Below are 20,767 nucleotides of genomic sequence, written 5' to 3' on the forward strand. Positions count from 1 at the left end.
ACAAGGGATTAGCCATGGATCCAGGGAAGGTCCAGGCGGTGCTGGAATGGAAGACACCGAAAACGAAAAAAGATGTGCAAAGGTTCTTAGGGTTTGGGAACTTTTACCGTAAATTCATCAAGAACTTTGCCCACTTAACGGCTCCCATCACGGACTGTCTAAGCAGCAAGAAGAAATTCGTTTGGACGGCGGAGGCGGAGCATGCTTTTGAGGAATTGAAAAGGGCATTCGCTTCGGAAGAACAGCTCCTGCATGTGGATTTACAAAAACCCATGAGAGTGGAAACTGATGCCTCAGACCGGGCGGTGGGGGCGGTGCTGCTTCAGCCAGGGAGCAATAAGTCGGAATGGAGACCGTGTGCCTTCTTTTCGCGTAAGCTGAACAAATCCGAGAGGAACTACACGGTATATGACCGAGAACTACTCGCCATTCACGAAGCGTTCCGGAGATGGAGACACTTACTAATTGGCGCACAACATAAGGTGCAAGTGTGTACGGACCACAAGAATTTGGAGTATTGGAGAACGGCACGGGTGCTCAACCAACAACAAGTGAGATGGGCCCAGGAGTTCTCCAGATTCCATTTTGAAATTTGCTATGTGCCAGGTCCAGAAAACATCAGAGCGGACGCTCTCTCTCGCAAACCTGAATATTTGGAGGGGGAGGGAGCGCCGGAAGAGAGACATATTATCCCAGAGGACCACTGGGTGTGTGGTGCGGCCTGGGTGGGGCAAAGAGAACTGGTAGAGGGAACGGTAAATGATGAGTACGCCCAGGACAAGCTCAGAGGTCTAAGGAGAGAGGGAGAAGACCCCGGGGGTTTTGAAGAAAGAAACGGGGCATTGTATTACAGAGGGGCGCTATATATACCCGAAGGGGAATTGAGGGGGAGAGTACTCAAACAGCTGCACGACAATCCCACAGCGGGGCATTTTGGGCAACACAAGACCATGTGGTTGGTGACCAGGGAGTTTTGGTGGCCCAAGGTGAGGGAGGATGTACGGGAGTATGTGAGAAGGTGTGACCAATGCCAGAGAGCCAAAGGAGAAAGGCGGGCACCAGCGGGGTTATTAGAACCGTTACCCACACCAGAACGACCGTGGGAGGCGGTGTCGATAGATTTTATGACTGATCTGCCCAAATCCCAGGGGAAAACCGCCATACTAGTCGTAGTAGACCTGTTAACTAAGATGGGTCACTTTGTAGCTTGCTCACATGCAGTCACGGCGGAAGAAACAGCGAAATTGTTTGTAGAACATATTTTCAGACTGCATGGCGCCCCCTTGAGGGTGGTTTCCGACAGAGGGAAACAGTTCACGTCCAGATTCTGGAGGAAACTTATGAGCTTATTGCACGTAGAGGTCAACTTTTCGACTGCCAGGCACCCTGAGACCAATGGGCAGGCGGAGAGAGCAAACGGTATTCTCCAACAATACCTGAGGTGTTATGTCAATGACAGAGAGAACGATTGGGTCGAAAAGTTGGCACTAGCGGAATTTGCTTACAATAATGCTGAGAATGTGTCCACCGGGATGAGCCCCTTTTTGGCTAATTATGGGTGCCACCCCAGGGCGTTTCCAGGGGAAGGAGGGGAAAGATGGAGTGTTCCGGCCGCGGAACTTTTTGTAGAAGAAATGGAAGCGATCCATCGTCAACTCCAACTCAACTTAGAAAGGGCCAAGGAAGAATATAAGAGGCAGGCAGACAAGAGCAGAAGGGGAGGTGAAACAATTAGGGTGGGGAGTCGGGTCTGGCTATCAACCCAAGGGTTGCCGTTCAAGGGGGGTTGCAAGAAATTGAGACCCAAAAGATTGGGACCATTTGAGGTCATCCAACAGGTCAACCCAGTGGCGTTCAGACTCCGGTTACCGAACCACATGAAACTGCACCCAGTATTCCACAGGTCATTACTGTCACCATACAGGGGGGAAGGTGAAGGGGTATCCACACGGGGGCCAGCCATAGAAGAAAGGGAAAGCCGCAACCATGTGGCGGAAATCATCGACTCCAGGTGGAAGGGTAATCAGGTGGAGTATTTGGTCGCGTGGGAAGGGGAACCGGAGTCGGAAAACACCTGGGTGAAGGCAGAGGAGGTCCGTGACGAGATCTTGATCGAAACGTTTCACCAAAGGTTCCCCAGGAAACCTCAGCCAGTAGCGAGGTTTCGGAGGGAGTACTTTGGCACCACCGACGATGAGGAGGAACTGGAGGGATTCAGGGAATCGGAGTTGGAAGGAGGAACAGACTCCGATGAGGAGGAGTACTTGGAAACCGGAGACAGCAAAAGGTGGAGGGAAGTGTTCGAAACTTCGGAAGATGAGGGAGGTTCCTTCAGGGGTTTTGCTCCCTCGCCTCCCGCAGAGGAGGGGAGGGAAGGGGGTGAAGGGGGCCCTGGAGGGGAGGTGGATGTCAGGGAACTGCCATCTGAGACTAAGGAGGTGAAAGGGCTCATGGAGGGTGAGAGAGACCATTCAGCGGAGGAGGGGACCAGCAGGGGGAGAAGTGGAGTTCCAAGGGAAAGTGAGTCGGAGGGAGGGCTCAGAGACACTTCAAGCGGGAGCAGCGGGGAGATTTCAGGACCTCCTGTAGGGACACCCACTCCTCGGCGGAAACTGTCACGCCGAGAGTCCAGAAGACGCGTTTCCGTTAAGGAGCTTTTATGCTGGAAGAAGTTCCGTAAACGCCCACTGTCCGATTCAACGAGCGATTGATGGAGTCATGTTTAAGGAGCTCCATCACAGACAGAGGTTTGGGGACTTAGCCAAACTCTGAGGGATTAGGATTTTACGCACAAGCAGCTCATCATCCCATCACATGAGGTGAGTGGGGCTGAGAGACTTCAGAGAAGTGTGACTGGCCCAAGGTCACCCAGCAGCTGCATGTGGAGGAGCGGGGAAGTGAATCCGGTTCCCCAGATTACGAAACTACCGCTCTTAACCACTACACCACACTGGCTCTCAATTCAAAAGCACGTCAAAGTACAATTAGATAAATAGGTACCGCTCCGTCGGGAAGGTAAACGGCATTTCCGTGCGCTGCTCTGGTTCACCAGAAGCAGCTTAGTCATGCTGGCCACATGACCCGGAAGCTGTACACCAGCTCCCTCGGCCAGTAAAGCGAGATGAGCGCCGCAACCCCAGAGTCAGCCACGACTGGACCTAATGGTCTGGGGTACCTTTACCTTTAAAACAAAAAAAAGTATGATTGCAAATTATTCTGGATTTTGTTGTTTTATCTTTTGGTAAACCACTTTGAGAGGGTTTTTACAATCAGGCAGTGTGTACGTTTTATGAAATAAATATTTCATTAGATTTATTACACACCATAAAATTTCATAAAATTTATACACTGCCTGATAGCACCAATAATCTAAGACTTTTGAAAAGCTAAAATAGCAATAGACTAAAAACTTGCCCCAACTTTCTGAACATTTGGGAGCCTCTCTAAACAATACTGTTTTTAGCAGGTGCCGAAAAGACTGTAGCGAAGGCACCTGCTTGAAATCAATGGGAGTTGTTATCTGAAAACATCTGTGAGGCATTGAGATGGGGAAGCCTGTCCTAAAGCTCCAATGGCAATAGCCTAATTGTTAATCAGTGTATTCTGCATATCAGAGCTGAGAAGTACTGGGACACCAGGTAGCTGAGAACACCATTCTGATGAGCTGGTACATATTTGCAAAAGCAGATGGTAGAGGCAGACCGGCAGCTGGGCTTTTGAAGCATATAGAGATCGGAAGGAAGCCTCCCTCCTTCTCCTCCTCTGTGGAGCATCTCCACCCCTTTTGTCCAGCAAAGGGGATTTACAAGATGACTGAATGAGGGCAAGACAAAGGACCTCATCTCCATATGAACAAAGAGGCAAATCAAAGGCAATCTGAACGACAAAAACAAATCTCAATCTTTCTTTTTCCAAAGAAAGGGGCAGGAGGCAACACAAGGACCTCTCCTGCCCTTGCCAGGGCCTTAAGTCCCAGACTCCAAATGTAACACTCAGTCTGAACAGCACACAGCAATTTAAGAGCTGCAAACCTCTGTTGTATATTTTCGTGGGAAAGAAACACACCCAAGCGTGTGTAGTTTGACAAATTTAAGAGCTTAAACTAAGATCATGGCCACTGGTCCCATCACCTCCTGGCAAATAGAAGGGGAAGAAATGGAGGCAGTGAGAGATTTTACTTTCTTGGGCTCCATGATCACTGCAGATGGTGACAGCAGCCACGAAATTAAAAGACGGCTGCCTCTTGAGAGAAAAGCAATGACAAACCTAGACAGCATCTTAAAAAGCAGAGACATCACCTTGCCAACAAAGGCCCGTATAGTAAAAGCCATTGTTTTCCCAGTAGTGATGTATGGAAGTGAAAGCTGGACCATAAGGAAGGCTGATCGCCAAAGAATTGATGCTTTTGAATTATGGTGCTGGAGGAGACTCTTGAGAGTCCCATGGACTGCAAGAAAATCAAACCTCTTCATTCTGAAGGAAATCAGCCCTGAGTGCTCACTGGAAGGACAGATCCTAAAGCTGAGGCTCCAAGACTTTGGCCACCTCATGAGAAGAAAAGACCCCCTAGAAAAGACCCTGATGTTGGGAAAGATGGAGGGCACAAGGAGAAGGGGACGATGGAGGACGAGATGGTTGGACAGTGTTCTCGAAGCTACCAGCATGAGTTTGACCAAACTGCAGGAGGCAGTGGAAGACAGGAGTGCCTGGTGTGCTCTGGTCCATGGGTCATGAAGAGTCGGACATGACTAAATGACTCAACAACAAGAGCTTAAGAAGAGACCTGCTGATCAAGTCAGTGGCCCATCTAGTCCAGCATTGTGTTCTCACAATGGCCAACCAGATGCCTGTGGCAAACCAGCAAACAGAACCTGAGCACAAGAGCTCTCTCCCCTCATGTTGTTTCCAGCTGTGGATGCAGAGCACAACCACCATGACTAGTAGATGTCAACTGCCCTCTCTTCCATAATTTTGTTTAATCTTCTTTTATGGCCAGCTAGGCTGGTGGACACCATTGCCTCCTGTGTTCCACAGTTTAGCCATTCACTGCATGAAGAAGACATTCGTTTTACCTGTCCTGTATCTTCCAACATTTAGCTTCGTTGGATCTGCATGAGTTCTAATGTTATGAGAAAGGGAGGGAAAGTGTGCTCCCATGGCTTTCCCCATGCCAAGCATCAGTTTATGTTGCCTCTTACTCACCTGTTGGCTAAACTCAAAAGCTTTCATCCTGTGCTAAGATAGACCCCAGGGGCAAGATAGTTCCACTCTTTGCACCCAAAGACAATCACAGCTAATGCCTGCTTTTCATGTTAACCAGATATTATCTCAGTTGTGGAAGGCTCCATTCCCCCCCCCCCCGTCTCTGCAGTCGTTTGAACCACAGGGGTCCTAACAGGTGTGCTTCTGCACTCTAGTCTTGCCACAGAAACCCACCAAGGCTTCATGTTTAGGTTGCATTTCTCTTCTCTGCTCAGCCCCCTTTTGTGTTCCTCATTCCAGACAATGCCTCCCACCCCTCCAATTTTGCAATAGAGATTGTTGTTCCTGTTGGTTCTGCAAATTATGGGCTATAAAGAATTAACGACCGATTATAAATCAATTTACTGTGCTGAGGAAAAGAGAGAGAGAGAGAGAGGAAGGGAGAGGGAGGGGGGCTTTGTTGTGGGGCTTCTTTTCAAAAGAAAAGTAATTAGTTTTGTCCACATTTTATTCTTCAGGAAATTAGAGAAGAATTGGAGAGGGTTTAATTTTGCCCATCGAAAGGACGGATTTGAAACACATGTACACACACAACAGGTACATATTCATGTCCACACATAGACGCGCACAGCACTTTGCAATAGAGATGCACAGAATAATTCAGGCGGATCAATGCTGCAGATTAACTAAGGGCCTTATTCTTCAAGATGTGAAAAACCAGAGGAAAATTCTCTGCACCTAGACAGCTAAAGTGTCGGCGAGAAGGCAAAAGTTAGATTCTTCTGTTCTAAAACTAGCTATCTGTGGACAAGGATGCACAAAGAGACACAAATGTCTTGGGACACAGACCTGAACACACAACCTCCTGGATATGGATCTGCTCAAAGCCACCCTTTATGCCAATGCAGAAATGCCGGCAAAACAACTCCATGCACACTTCTGAAGCGACTCCTTCCTTCCATAAGAACTCTTTATTCAAACAAACAACAGATTCAGGTCACCAGTTTGCATCCAAGTCTGCTGGATGGAGGCTGAGCAAGGCCCCCTGCTGGTCAGTTGCTCAGTCATCTGTGCAAATTTAATTGGTCTCTTATTTTGCTCTGGTCATCTTAGAAGAAGAGTTTGTACAAGCTGCTCCCCTCCCCCCATCCCCTTTCCTTTCCCAACACTCCACCATGTCCCCCAGCGTCTTTATATTATGGATTTCCCTTCTAGCAATAAAACTCCTGGCACATTTGCAAAGCTAAACAGGGTCCGGCGTGGTTTCGAATTAGACGGGGGAAGCGTGTTGAGATTCCTGCATTGTGGGAGGTTGGGCCGGATGACCCTCAGGGTTTCTCCAACTCTACAGTTCTATGATTTTAATGCCAGCTGGCTCTGGAAAACCTGCACATACTGCCATATCCACATATCATCCACACATCCAGGCTGCCATATTCACCCCTCTTGCAGCTACCTACTGCAGCTCCTGCCTGCTCCTCAACCACCCCTCTCCCTGCTGCTGCTGCTACTGCCAGCAGTGGAATCATGGATGATCTGGCCACATTGCCTGGGGGTGGTGGGAGTTATAGGCCCCTATGAAGAAAGGCTGCAGCACTTCAGACTTTTTTAGTTTGGAGGAAAAGCAAGCAAGAGGTGACAAGACAGGTGTTTATAAGATTATGCATGGGATGGAGAGAGTTGAGAAGTTCCTCCCTTTTCTCTCCTAACACTAGAACTGGTGGGCAACCAAAGAAGCTGAATGTTGGAAGATGCAGGGCAGATAAAATAAAGTATTTCTGGTTAAACACTGGAACTCACTGCCACAGGAGGCAATGATGGCCACCAATTTGGATGCCATTAAAGTCAAGTCAAGTAACCTTTATTGGCATCACATAAGAATATTCAGAATACATTCAGAATAGATAGGCGAATCACAGTCTTTCTGCCTATCCCAGCTGCCTGGGAGTGTGCTGTTGTCAAGAAGAGAGTAACCTGAGCTCCTGTCACTGCAGCTGCAGTAGGAGTTGATAATGAGTTTTTAAGCAGGTCCCTTTCAGTGCCAGATTTACGTATAAGCTAAACAAGCTCTAGCTTAGGGCCCCACTCTCTTGCCCCCCCCCCAGATTCACTATTAATATACTTCTTCTTAATTGTATTTCAGTCCAACAATTACTTTGATAAAATACATATTTTGATATGTGCAAATGGCTTGAGATACCTATTAGATCCATAAATTACCATATAGCATATATTCAACACAAAAAAATAGCGACCATTTGTTGTCGACAAAGGACAGCTGGACATATAAAGGGCCACATTACCTTCAGTAGCTCAGGGCCTCATCAAACCTAAATCCGGCCCTGGTCCCTTTCTGCCTAGAGGAGCAGAATGGTTGATCTCCCAGCAAGTTAAAAGCTCCTGGTTAAACTGTGAAACTCACTGCCACAGGAGGCAATGATGGCCACCAATTTGGATGCCATTAAAGTCAAGTCAAGTAACCTTTATTGGCATCACATAAGAACATTCAGAATACGTTCAGCATAGATAGGCCAGTGCGATCTCGTCACCACCCCAACGGCACAGTCACCCACCAAAGGGCAGAAGAGGCGAGCAATCCACCTCATCTCTGTGGGTTTCCAGCAAGGGCAGGATCCTGTAGCATGCTTTGGTGACAAAAAATCAAATAGAGGAACTTAGCTACTGTCTTGGTGAGCTCCTGGTCTCTCCCCTGTAATAAGAAGCGCATAACCTCCGTCTCTGGTTTCCATGTTGGAATACATAGATGGTCTAGAAACTGTTGGCGGAGATCATCATACATTTTACATTTAAGGGCCATGTGAGCTAGAGCTTCCACCAGTTGGGCACCATATGGGCAGGTCCTATCTCCTTCTGCCAAACCCGCAAACCTACCCCAAATGCCACTAAAAGAGGATTGGACAAGTTCCTGGAGGAGAAGAGCTGTCAGTGGCTCCTAGCCACAGTGGCTTTGCTCTGCCTCCATGGTTGGAGAAAGAAACGCTTCTGAAAACCAGTTGCTGGAAGAAGCCACTGGAGGGGAGAAGAGGGCTCTTGCTCTTGGGTCCTGCCTGTGGGTTTCCCATTGAGGCACCCAGTCAGTCACTGTGAGAACAGGATGCTTGACTAGGTGGGTTCCCTTTGACCCGATCTAGCAGGGCTCTTTTCATGTGTTCATGAGCTGGAGTCCAACAACATATGGAATGCAAAAGCAGGGCTTACCATCTCTAGAGTTCCAACTCTCCAGAAAATAGAATGGTCAGGCCACTGTGGTGTAGTGATTAAGAATGTCACACTAGGACCTGAGAGACCAGGGTTTGAATCCCCACTCAGCCACAAAACTCACAGGATAACCCTCTATTTAAAAGGCTTCTACTCTGCAGCCTCTTATAGCTGTTTTATCTGCGAGTCTTTTAGTTCTTATGCTCTTACAGTTGTTTTAACTCCGTGTCTTTGCCGGTTTTTTAGCTCTTATCTGTTTTAATTATTAGTTTTTTATCCATCCACTATCTGTGTTTAATCTTGTATTTTATTCGGATGTTTTATGCCTGTTTCCTTGTCCTCATTTGCCCTAACAATTATCGGTCAAAAAATCCTAACTGCTATTTTATCTATATGCTTTTTTAATCCTGGTCTGTGACCGTAATAAAGTTCATTCATTCACAGGATAACCCTGGGGGGCGAATCACAGTCTTTCTGCCTATCCCAGCTGCCTGGGAGTGCCGTTGTCAAGAAGAGAGTAACCTGAGCTCCTGTCACTGCAGCTGCAGTAGGAGTTGATAATGAGTTTTTAAGCTGGTCCCTTTCAGTGCCAGATTTACGTATAAGCTAAACAAGCTCTAGCTTAGGGCCCCACTCTCTTGCCCCCCCCCCCCCCAATTTCACTATTAATATACTTCTTCTTAATTGTATTTCAGTCCAACAATTACTTTGATAAAATACATATTTTGTTATGTGCAAATGGCTTTAGATACCTATTAGGTCCATCAATTACCATATAGCATATATTCAACACAAAAAATAGCGACCATTTGTTGTTGACAAAGGACAGCTGGACATAGAAAGGACCCCATTACCTTCAGTAGCTCAGGGCCGCATCAAACCTAAATCCGGCCCTGGTCCCTTTCTGCCTAGAGGAGCAGAATGGTTGATCTCCCAGCAAGTTAAAAGCTGAAACTGCAGATATATTCTCTGAATTATAATGCAGAATGCAGAAAGAAAAGGGGAGAGAGATGGCCCAGCCCTGGGAAAGACAGCGAGCGGAAATCAAACAGCCAAGTCTCATCTGCATTGCAGGCCCTGCTGTGTGTTCACCGTCCCCTCTGCCACCACGGTAACATCAAGATGCTCTCACACTGCACAAGGACTGCATGGGGATCCCCATACAAAATGAGATGTGCACACTCCCTGCTACCAAAGTTATCAAGAGTGTGGGACGAAGGGGTGGAAGAGAGGAGAAGGCAGAGCAACAGGAGATCCAGGGCCTGGGGTCGTTCTCCTACCCTTGGGTGATGACAGCTGATCACAAAAACTGCCTCTGAGCATATGCAGAAAGGCTTTCACTTTCGTTCCAGCTGAAGCATTCCAGGAGCAGCCTCCCCACAACTCACTTAACAAACTAAGGACTTTGTTCCAAAGTTGAACACATCAGGAAACTATTTATTGCCCTAATCTGGATTCAAAGGGTTGGTCAATCAGCTGACCATTCTCCCAGTTCAGGAAGCTTGGATCTTGAAGGGAGTTGTCGCTTCAGCAGCTCAGATGGTGAGATTATGTTGAGATGGGGGCTCCACACCTTCTGGGCTCTCAGTCAGGCCCTGATCCAGCTAGCGCTTCCATGCACTTTCCCTCTCCTCAGGTAGATGACCAGTTTGGTGGCCCTGAATCTCCTGCCTGCTTGCCTGCCTTCTCTTCCTCTGAAGCTGATGGGGGTGGCCAGGTGGCCTCTGGTCTTGCAACAGAGATGTATGGACCCAAAGGCTATTCAGGATCATCTGGTGGTTTGGAAATCTGCTGAGTGAATCAGCTCTCTCTACTCTGGGAAGATCCCAGGTGCTAAGTTTGAGCAGAACTGAACGCTGATACCTTGCACGCAAATGTGCTTATAAAAACCCCCTCAAAATAAGTCTGTGGCGTAGCTTGGAATGGATGTTGTTTGGGTTATTTTGATGCCATGGCAAAGTGAGTGTGTAAGGAAAAAACCTCTCCCTCTCTGAGCTGCTGCCAGAATTATTATTTGTCAGAATTGGGGGGGCGGGGATGCATGGATAGAACACCATCCTTGAGAGAATGCATAACTAAAATCTGGAACATAGTATACATGGTTCAAGCTTACCAGAGAGGGCAGACCACATGATAGTGTCTGTATTGAGAAACTGAGTCTTTATTTAACAAAAATATTGATATACTGTAGTGTAGAACAATATTGCAACAGTTTGCAACAGTGTAAAATCATAAAACCATAAAGTAAAATCATAATAAATTAACAACAAGTCAAAAGCAAAAGAATTAAAAGCAAACATCAATAGGCCATTGTGGGAGAAGCACTCTTAATTGCCTGCAAAGGCCTGGTGGTATGGAAAAATTTCAGTGGACATTTAACACTTGGCACAGAAGGTGCCTCCTGAATCTCTAGTGGCAGAGAGTTCCACAGGCCCGGGCCACTGAGACTAAAGTCTTGGTTTCTTATTGTTGTCAAATAAGGTGCCTGCTGAATCTCTAGTGGCAGAGAGTTCCACAGGCCTGGACCACTGAGACTAAAGTCTTGGTTTCTTATTGTTGTCAAAAAAAGCTATGCCAACTTGGAGGTATTTCTAGGCACCTCTTTCTACTTTTATTTGACATTTGTTATCATAACTTGTGATGTTACAAATAAATATAATCTGGGGTTTTTTTAAAGGAAAAATCCCCTTCCAAATTCTGAGGTATTATTATTATTATTATTATTAGTAGTAGTAGTAGTAGTAATTTAGTCTGCCTTTTTCCCTGACAGGAACTTAAGGTGGCTTATAGATAAAACAGGAACAGCTTAAAAATAGAAGAAAAAGATCATTAAAAAACTATTACGGTAAGCACTAATAGAATTAAAACTATATATAAATGTGAAATATCTATTTAAAATATACAGATAATTACAATGAAAACAGCATGGCACTATCCCTTTCATTAAAACTAGTTCGTTACCAAAAGCCTGTTGCAATAACAAAGGTTTGCACCTGCCGGTGGAAAGACAGCAAGGACAGATGGATTAAATGAGATGGCCTTGTTGGTGTTTCTCCCTCCGAAGGTTCTTCAGCACCTGCAAAACTGAGCCCTCCTCGCCTTGGGCCCGTGCCCAGTCTGCCTATTGGTTCATCCGGCCGCCCCCGTGTTGTAAATTAAGTGTTGCCTTCCAAGGATACCCTGATTGTTCTGGTTCAGGGGACAACCGGCCAGCCGATCAAGAGAAGCGCCATTCTGCTGGTCCTCCTTTGTCTGGAAATGTCACCATCCATTATTAAAAATGATGCTCACTATGCACCTGTGCACCTGCCTCTCGGCCCAGAAAAGACACAACCATGGAACACAACTGTATTTCCTGGAGCAACTGTTCCGGAGATTGCTCCCCTTGTTTAACCAGATGATTTTTTTGAGAGTGAGAGGGGTGGCGGCGGCGGAGAGAGAGAGATGCCTTTGGCTCCCATTATTTTACAACCCATCATTCCATGAAAAACCTGGCATGATCATGCCCTGTTTTTGTGACAGGGCACATCTCTCTTTATCTTCTTAGGAACAGACAGGGGGTTTCCTGAGAAGGAAATCTAGTGAAAACAAGAGGTTTGTGTTCTACCCACCCACCCAAACCACACAACTTCCCTGGAGTCCTGCAAAACTATCCTAAACTTGAAATGCTCCCTCAATGATCCAGAAATCTTCCTGCACCTTCCTTCTGCAGTTCACCCACAAAGGTGCCAGGAGCAAGAAGGGGTGATGAAAGGAAAAGAGCCCCAGATGGAGCTTGCTTGTAGGAAGAGGGGCTTGGGGCTTACTGGGGAAATGGTGGCACTCAAGGCAAGGAAGAACGCTCGACAACTCGCAGTGGGCCCTGCTGTCTCGGCTTTGGATAACGTTGTCTCAGCAAAGGACCACAGTCACCTGAAGGCTGGAGGAGGCTGGCCAGGGAGTTGTCTACAAACCCTAGAACAGGGGTAGGCAACCTAAGGCCCAGGGGCCGGATCTGGCCCAATTGCCTTCTAAATCTGGCCCATGAATGGTCCGGGAATCAGCGTGTTTTTACATGAGTAGAATGTGTCCTTTTATTTAAAATGCATCTCTGGGTTATTTGTGGGGCCTGCCTGGTGTTTTTACATGAGTAGAATGCGTCCTTCTATTTAAAATGCATCTCTGATTATTTTTAGGGAGGCGGGTGGCGCTGTGGGTAAAAGCCTCAGCGCCTAGAGCTTGCCGATCGAAAGGTCGGCGGTTCGAATCCCCGCGGCGGGGTGCGCTCCCGTTGCTCGGTCCCAGCGCCTGCCAACCTAGCAGTTCGAAAGCACCCCCGGGTGCAAGTAGATAAATAGGGACCGCTTTCTAGCGGGAAGGTAAACGGCGTTTCCGTGTGTGGCTCTGGCTCGCCAGAGCAGCGATATCATGCTGGCCACGTGACCCGGAAGTGTCTCCGGACAGCGCTGGCCCCCGGCCTCTTGAGTGAGATGGGCGCACAACCCTAGAGTCTGTCAAGACGGGCCCGTACGGGCAGGGGTACCTTTACCTTACTGATTATTTGTAAGTGATAAAATGTGAAGATTTTTATGGTAAAAGTAGGTGTGATAAAAAAAATGGTCAGAAATTATGATATTGTAAACTGCTAAAGATGAGGTAAAATGAAAATCAGATAGGGGAGACTTGGGGAAGCCCACCTAACAATGTTTAGAAAAAATAAGGGTAAGACAAGAATTTGTTTGTATTGTTTGTTTTTCTGTTTGTGTTGTTTATTTGTGTTATAAAATGAATAATTTTTTTTAAAAAAATTAAAAATTAAAATAAAATGCATCTCTGGGTTATTTGTGGGGCTTAGGAATTTGCTCATTTTCTTTTCCAAAATATAGTCCAGCCCATCGCATGGTCTGAGGGGCGGTGGACCAGCTCATGGCTGAGAAAGGTTGCTGACCCCTGGCCTAGAATAACAGAATTGGAGAGTTGGAAAGGACCCAAATGATCATCTAGTCCAACCCCGGGCAATGAAGGAATCACAGCTCTTCAAGCAACACCCCTTCAAAAGGCCTGTTGCTGAATCTGCAGCCGTGTGGCTAAGCAGCCAAAGATGCTACAAGGGAGTTGCCCCCAGAATCAGAAGGTGATGGGAGAGCCATGGTGATGTACCAAGAGCATTTCCTCCCCTGAGTGTCAGTAGCCTGAATCTGAGCCCTCCATAGGGCAGGAGATAGGGCAGGGGACAGAGTAGGCAGTGGTCCGGAGAATCAAGAAACTGTAGAAGAGCTGTGGGCTAACAATGGCCAAGGAGGAAAAGAGGGGATCACTCTATAGGGAACCTCAGCTCAGTGGGTGGGGCTGCGGAGAGAAGGGGCTGTGTGGAGAACACAGTAAAAGCCTGCTGGAAAAGAGCAATGGCCCATCAAGTCCAGCATCCTGGAGGACTCTCATTATTACCCAGAAGCATTGCTGCCTCTGAATGTGGACACAGAGCATAGCCATCATGGCTAGTGTCCATCAACAGCACTCTCCTCCTCCATGATTTTGTCCAATCCTGCTTTAAAGCCATCTAGATTGGTGGCCATCATTGCCTTCCATGGGAGCAAATTCCATGCGCTGCATGAAGAAGGACCCTGTTTTGCAGGAAGAAGAGTCAGCAGACTGAAGGAAGGATCCACGGGGGGGCAGGATACAGAGCTAGCAAAACGAATGGGGCAAAGAGGAAAGCGGGCAACAGGGAACCCACAGACAGGGCCTGGGTGTAGTAGCAGGAAGGCAAGGACAGGTAACTGGGTTGGGGGCGCAGCCACAGGAGAGGGCTAATTTTGAACATCAATCTGGAAGCACCAGCCATCTTATCACGAGGCTACAGGTTGCTGGCATTAATCCATGTTGGAGCAAGAGCCCCTTGCACCAAGGACAGCAGGGGATTCATTATGCCGGGTGCCAGAGTGTTATGCAAAGCGCTTGGTAATTGCCACACAATGGCAAGCATCTTACACAGGGCTCCCTGCACCCCGGAGGGGAAAGAAGTCGAAAGGCTTACAAGCAGAGAGGCATGTAATCTCTTGCGTACAGCATGGGGGTTGCCTGCCACTCAGCTGCGCAGAGGCTCACTAAGACCCAGAGACAGTTTCCTAAGAACCAACAGGAAACGAGGGAGGGAGTCAGCGAAGACTGGGATGAATGGCGGAAGGAGGGACTCTGAAAGGAAAATGGGGTGGCGTGGGGTGCTGCGAACACTTGCGCAAAGCCCAAGGCGTGTGTTTAACTCAAATGCCCAGAGGTCAGGATTTTGTGAGTCATGCAAAGTATGAAAGCACTGACCTGCTCCCCTTCCCTTTTTAAAAAGGCTAAAGTTTCTAGTTCATTATGGTTGAGTCGCCCACCAGGGACTGGCAGGATGCTGGGGATGGTGTGGCGGAGGCCATGGGGCCAGAAGCTGACTCAGGGGAAGGGAGCAGTGATTTATGGGGTTTTGTGCCTCCCACAAGGAAGAAGGGGAACAGGCTGCGTAGGAGAAGAGGTGGGGAAGGGGCACAAGGTGTGGGGCAGGAGGTAGGGCCTGGGCGCACAGAGATGCCAGGAGCGGAGAAATAGATGGTGGCTGAGAGGGGTGGCCTAGCAGAATCCTCGCCCCCCCACTGTCCCTCCCCACTGTCTCTCCCCCCCCCCGTCCCTCAGCACCTACTCAGTCGCCAGAAAAGTGTGTGTGTGCATTTTCTGTGCCCTTTAGGAGCTGCTGTTTAAGTGTGCGCTTTGTCAAGGCGCATTCTGGAAAGTAGTAGGAATCAGATGGGCAACAGTGAGTGTTGGCAAAGGAAACCTACATCGCTTCTTTCACCATCAGGAATTCTCCTTCCCATAAATCAGAACTCCCCACACCCAAACTGGGCAGAATGGCTGAGGCATCACGTCAGTTGGAGGTCAGCCAACCAAAAGGATCAAGTCTGCCCTGAGCAGCCATATGCACACACCAATATCTTAGGACAGAAGACAGATGCTTCCGGACTCCAATTCCCGCCTTCGCTGGCTTTGGGCATACTAGACGGGGGCTGATGGGGGTTGTAGTCCAACAAGGCCTGCAGGGCACCATGCTTGCCATCCATCCCTGTTACGCAGTGAACATGGTAAGTAGAAGCTTGTTGCAAAGTCTGGGGGTTGGTTTAATACCTGGGTTGTTAACTCTGAAGGGGGAAGGCATGTCTTTGTTCTACAGCCATCATCCGTAGACAGACATTGTCACAACAGACTGTGTTCCCTGCTGTGGCAGGAGTGTTTGTTGCACAGTGTGGGTTTGTCATGAAGACAAACAGGAATCTAGATGTCACCAGGATCTAAACAAGCCCTCTCTGCTAGCATCTAATCCTTCGGGAATAAGGCCAAACAAGACTGGACAGATATAGTCACCGAAGTGTGAGATGCCAGGGAACTAAAGGTAAAGGTAAAGGTACCCCTGCCCGTACGGGCCAGTCTTGACAGACTCTGGGGTTGTGCGCCCATCTCACTCAAGAGGCCGGGGGCCAGCGCTGTCCGCAGACACTTCCGGGTCTCGTGGCCAGCGTGACATCGCTGCTCTGGCAAGCCAGAGCCGCACACGGAAACGCCGTTTACCTTCCCGCTAGTAAGCGGTCCCTATTTATCTACTTGCACCCGGGAGTGCTTTCGAACTGCTAGGTTGGCAGGCGCTGGGACCGAACAATGGGAGCGCACCCCGCCGCGGGGATTCGAACCGCCGACCTTTCGATCGAGGCTTTTACCCACAGCGCCACCTGCGTCCCATGCAAAAAAACAAAAACATGCAAAAAACAAAAACAAAAACCAACCCACAAAAACCCCCAGCCTTTGCTGACTGCTAGCTGCGGTTATGGGAATGGAGCCTCCATGCCCAGGGGCAGTCTATCTCTGTGTATCAGCTCTGTATTGGAGTGGGCAGGGGGCAAAAATTGGGGGAGTGGGGGTTAATAGCCAGTTTGGATATTGGTTTGTATGTTGGACTAGGACCTGGGGGAGACCAGGGTTCAAATCCCCCCCCCCAACTCAGCCATAAAAAACACCTTCTGGAACAATCACCTGCATCTCAGCCTAACCTGCTTCACAGGGTTGCTGTAGGGCTTATACAGGGTGGGGGAAGAACCATGTAGGCCCCCTTGAGCAAAAAGTAGGAGGCATCTGGGCTGGCTAAGACGGAAAGCAGGAGGGCCATTTCATCCAGCAAGCCGACTGAAAGATAAATCTGTGATGTCTGGGACACTGGCTCGACCCATTCTGGCCCTGCTCAAGGGACTAGTCCTGAAATAATAATAATAATAATAATAATAATAATAATAATAATAATAATAATAATAATAAATTATTTATACCCCGCCCACTCTGGGCGGCTTCCAAAAAAATATTAAAATACTGTAATACATCAAACATTAAAAGCTTCCCTAAACAGGGCTGCCTTCAGATGTCTTCTAAAAGTCTGGCAGTTGTTCTTCTCTTTGACATCTGGTGGGAGGGCGTTCCACAGGACTGGTGCCACCACCGAGAAGGCCCTCTGCCTAGTTCCCTGTAACTTGGCTCCTTGCAGTGAGGGAACCATCAGAAGGCCCTCGGTGCTGGACCTCAGTGTCTGGGCAGAACGATAGGGATGGAGACGTTCCTTAAGGTATACTGGACCAAGGCCGTTTAGGACCAGACCTTTTGCAGCAACTCCATAAGCTTCTACATTCCTCAAAGGGCAGAGCCACATACTCAAACGTTTGCAAGAGCAAATATCAGAGAGACGGGACATGAAATTAATGTTTCTCCCTCTTCTTTTCTATGAGTACCTGGTTGTGTGTGTGTGTGTGTGTGTGTGTGGAACCCACTACCACCACTTCATGCTTTATTAGTTTTGTGCTTTTGGTAGGAGACGCCTTCCCTTGTCGCAATGTCTCATCAAATTACGGCCAACAAGACGGGGGGAGTCATCTGCATCCGTGATGCGAGGCTACATTTTTGCAATTAAGCAGGACAGCCAAACAATGGCCTTGCTAGCATAGGGAAAGGTCAGGGATGGCAGCTATCTGTTTCGTGGCTAATTGCAAGACACAGAGAGCCAATTATAGCAGCACCATTTGCATATAGCTGCTCGGGGCAGACTTGATCCTTTCTGTTGGATGCCTTCCAGCTGAGGTGATGCCTCAGACATTTTGCCCAGTTTGGGGGGGGGAGGGGGGAGTCTGGCATCACTTGATTTAATTTTGAGCTGCTGGGAAACTGGGCATCAGGGAGGCAACAAATGAAAAGGCACAAATACATTTTGGAACCCAACTTCTCAAAGGCAGGGTCTTCCAGCAAACACAGCTCCAAGAAGGAGATGGAGTCACACACCTCCTGTGTCCCTCTATGTTGGCAGGCAGCAAAGTCTACCTCCTCTCCTCCAAGGAGAAGCCTCTGCTGCCAGAACCTGATGGTTGCTCCACAGACCCCTTGAGGGAGCAAGGAAAGATCTCCTCAGCTGGAAACCTCATTAACTCCAAGGAACCAATGGCTGCAGATGGCATCAGCTCTCTAAATGGCCAGGAGGAAGCACTCAGGGAGTGGAACTTCTGGTTAGTGATTAGTTAGTCATAGAACGGGATGCGGGTGGAGTGTGAGCTAAACCACAGAGCCTAGGACTTGCCGATCAGAAGGTCAGCGGTTCGAATCCCCGCGACGGGGTGAGCTCCCGTTGCTTGGTCCCTGCTCCTGCCAACCTAGCAGTTCGAAAGCACGTCAAAGTGCAAGTAGATAAATAGGTACCGCTCCGGTGGGAAGGTAAACGGCATTTCTGTGTGCTGCTCTGGTTCTTAGTCATGCTGGCCACATGACCCGGAAGCTGTACACCGGCTCCCTCGGCAAATAAAGCGAGATGAGCGCTGCAACCCCAGAGTCGGTCACGACTGGACCTAATGGTCCCTTTACCTTTACCTTAGTCATAGAACCATATATCTGTAGAATGGAAAGGGGCCATCAAGGGCCATCTAGTCCAGCTCCCTGTAATGCAGGAATCCCTGACAGATGGCCACCCAACCTCTATTTAGAAACTTCAAATAAAGGAGAGTCAATCACTTTCCTTAGTAGTCTGTTCCACTGTCAAACAGCTCTTGCCACCAGAAAGTTCTTCCTAATGTTTAGTCCTGCTATAGAACCCAAGTTGCTCCAGGACCTTGCTGAAACAACTTGGGTGCCTGGCCTCAGCTATGGGAGCACTGTCTATGGTCTTGAACTCAGACCTGGGTCTCTCTCCAAGGTGCTGACTTTTGCCTTTGCTGGCCTCACTGTCTTCCCTAGAGAACCAGGAATTGCTGACCTCCCATTGCTGCCATAGGTCAATACCTCTCCTTGCTGGTGGGTATCTTAGTGGAACACCTTGCTGTGTGCCTATCACACCAGTGCATGCAATTAGCTGTGAAATGCATGCAATTAGCTGTGAGCTAATTGACTTCTAATGCTTTGAACATCTTAGGGCTATGCTACCTGAGAGAGCACCCGAATTTACCCTTTGCTGAGGCCATCTGAGAAGGCCCTTTTAATCATGCCACATCTATAAGAGATATTGTGGAGATTTGAAGGAAGGCCTTTGTGCAATGGCCCTGTTGGATAATTTCTTTTATCTGTTTCACAAAATTTACACATCGCTTGATTGTAAAAACAAACAAACAAATGAAAACCTCAAAGTAGTTTGCCAGAGAATCAAGCACTAAAATTATTTATAACAGTTAAAAACTATTTAAATCATTCCAAAAAATTAAAATCATTGCCGGGGAACTGATTTAAACACACACCAACCTTTATTAATTTTTTCCTCCACCTTTCACCTGAAGATCATAGGGCGGTTCACAACAAAAGCTTACAAAACGAGGACACAAAATACATAATGAAACAAAAATAAAGACTAATGAATAATACCCACCCCCCACAAACACTTCTGCAGGTCTTCTGCTGGTTAGTAAAAATTATGGGCACTGATCCTTAGTATGCAACGCTATATAGTTTATGCTTTATAATGTGCTGGTGTTCTTTTCTAAACTGCCTTGTAATTTTCAGCAGTGAAAGGCTGCCTCAACACAATTTTAAATAAATAAAAAATTGTTGTGTGCCCGCTTCTGCTGCTCTTCCTGGCAAGGTCTCAGGGTGGTCGTCCAAAGGCATCGGAGACCACCACTTTGCTGAAGCTAAGCAGGTCTGGGACTGGTAAGTGGGGAACCACACGTACCCCACCTTTAGTTCCAAGGTGGAAGAAAGGAGGAGAAGGCTAATGTATGGCAAGGTAAACAATTTAATAAAAGATTCTGCCAGTGGCAACGGGGCACAGATTGGACCATGTACGCCGAGTGCAAAGCCTCTGTGTACATTCAAGGCTATGAATGGACACAAGCCGCTACGGCTGTGCTCTGCCTCCCAAGTCAGAGGCTGCAATGCTTCTGAATGCCAGCTGCCAGAAGCTACAGGAGGGGAGAAGGCTCTTGTGCTCAGGTCCTCCTTGCAGGTTTCCCGGGGGGGGGGTGCATCTGGTTGGCCACTGTGAGAACAGGGTGCTGGACCAGATGGGCCATTCGCCCAGTCCAGCATTTGGTTCTCTCTCTTCTTTGGTTCTCAGCGCATTCATTTTGAGAAGAAAAGTTTTGGAACGAAGTTGTGGATCTTTTTTCCCCCCCACTTGTAATTCTTTATGTCCCTTAGAAAAAGAAAAACTTTTTTACATATAAAAACACATGCATTCAAATACAGAAACACATATAAAAACACATACATATACAGAAATACAAATACAGAAATACATATAAAAACACATAGAAATACAGAAATACAAATACAGAAATACATATAAAAACACATACATTCAAATACAGAAACACATACATTCAAATACAGAGGAGCGGCTCCCTTCTCTAGCAGGACGAAGGACAGCCACAATCCTCTCCCAACCACCATTAAAAAAACCCACACACCCACACACCCAGGGAGATCCTACCCGCTGGTTTCTGCTTGTTAAAACTAACCCAAATTCAGCACCCAAAAAATAGGCAGCCTGGCCCTGCCAAAGCAATTTGGGGGGCAGTGGAACTCCACTATTTATTTCTGCAGCGATTGGGGACGGTGTTCTCCCCCAAGTCCTTTGGTGCGTCAGGTTGTAAAAGCAACAAACTGCTCCTTTTTGCCTTGGTAGAGTTATCTGGGCACCAGGAAAGTTAACAGTCAAAGCAGAGGGAACAAGTTTCTCTTTACTCCCCAAACTCTGAAGAGAAACGCAAGTATTTCGCTTGACCGAGTCCTCCAGGCTGTGGCTCAGGTGTCGGTGGGGCCCCACGCCGTCCCAACCCGCTTTCCAGTCTCTCCGGACATTTGGGAAATGGGCACAGCC

General features: G+C 47.9%; 1 protein-coding gene across 11 annotated transcripts in view; it reads right to left on the reverse strand.

Moving 5' to 3' along the window:
- Window positions 1–20,767, reverse strand: part of DAB2IP (DAB2 interacting protein) — a 304,877-nt gene that overhangs the window by 127,915 nt on the left and 156,195 nt on the right. The window lies entirely within an intron of this gene.

This window comes from Podarcis raffonei, chromosome Z, assembly GCF_027172205.1.
Source record: "Podarcis raffonei isolate rPodRaf1 chromosome Z, rPodRaf1.pri, whole genome shotgun sequence".
Taxonomy (NCBI): Eukaryota; Metazoa; Chordata; class Lepidosauria; order Squamata; family Lacertidae; genus Podarcis; species Podarcis raffonei.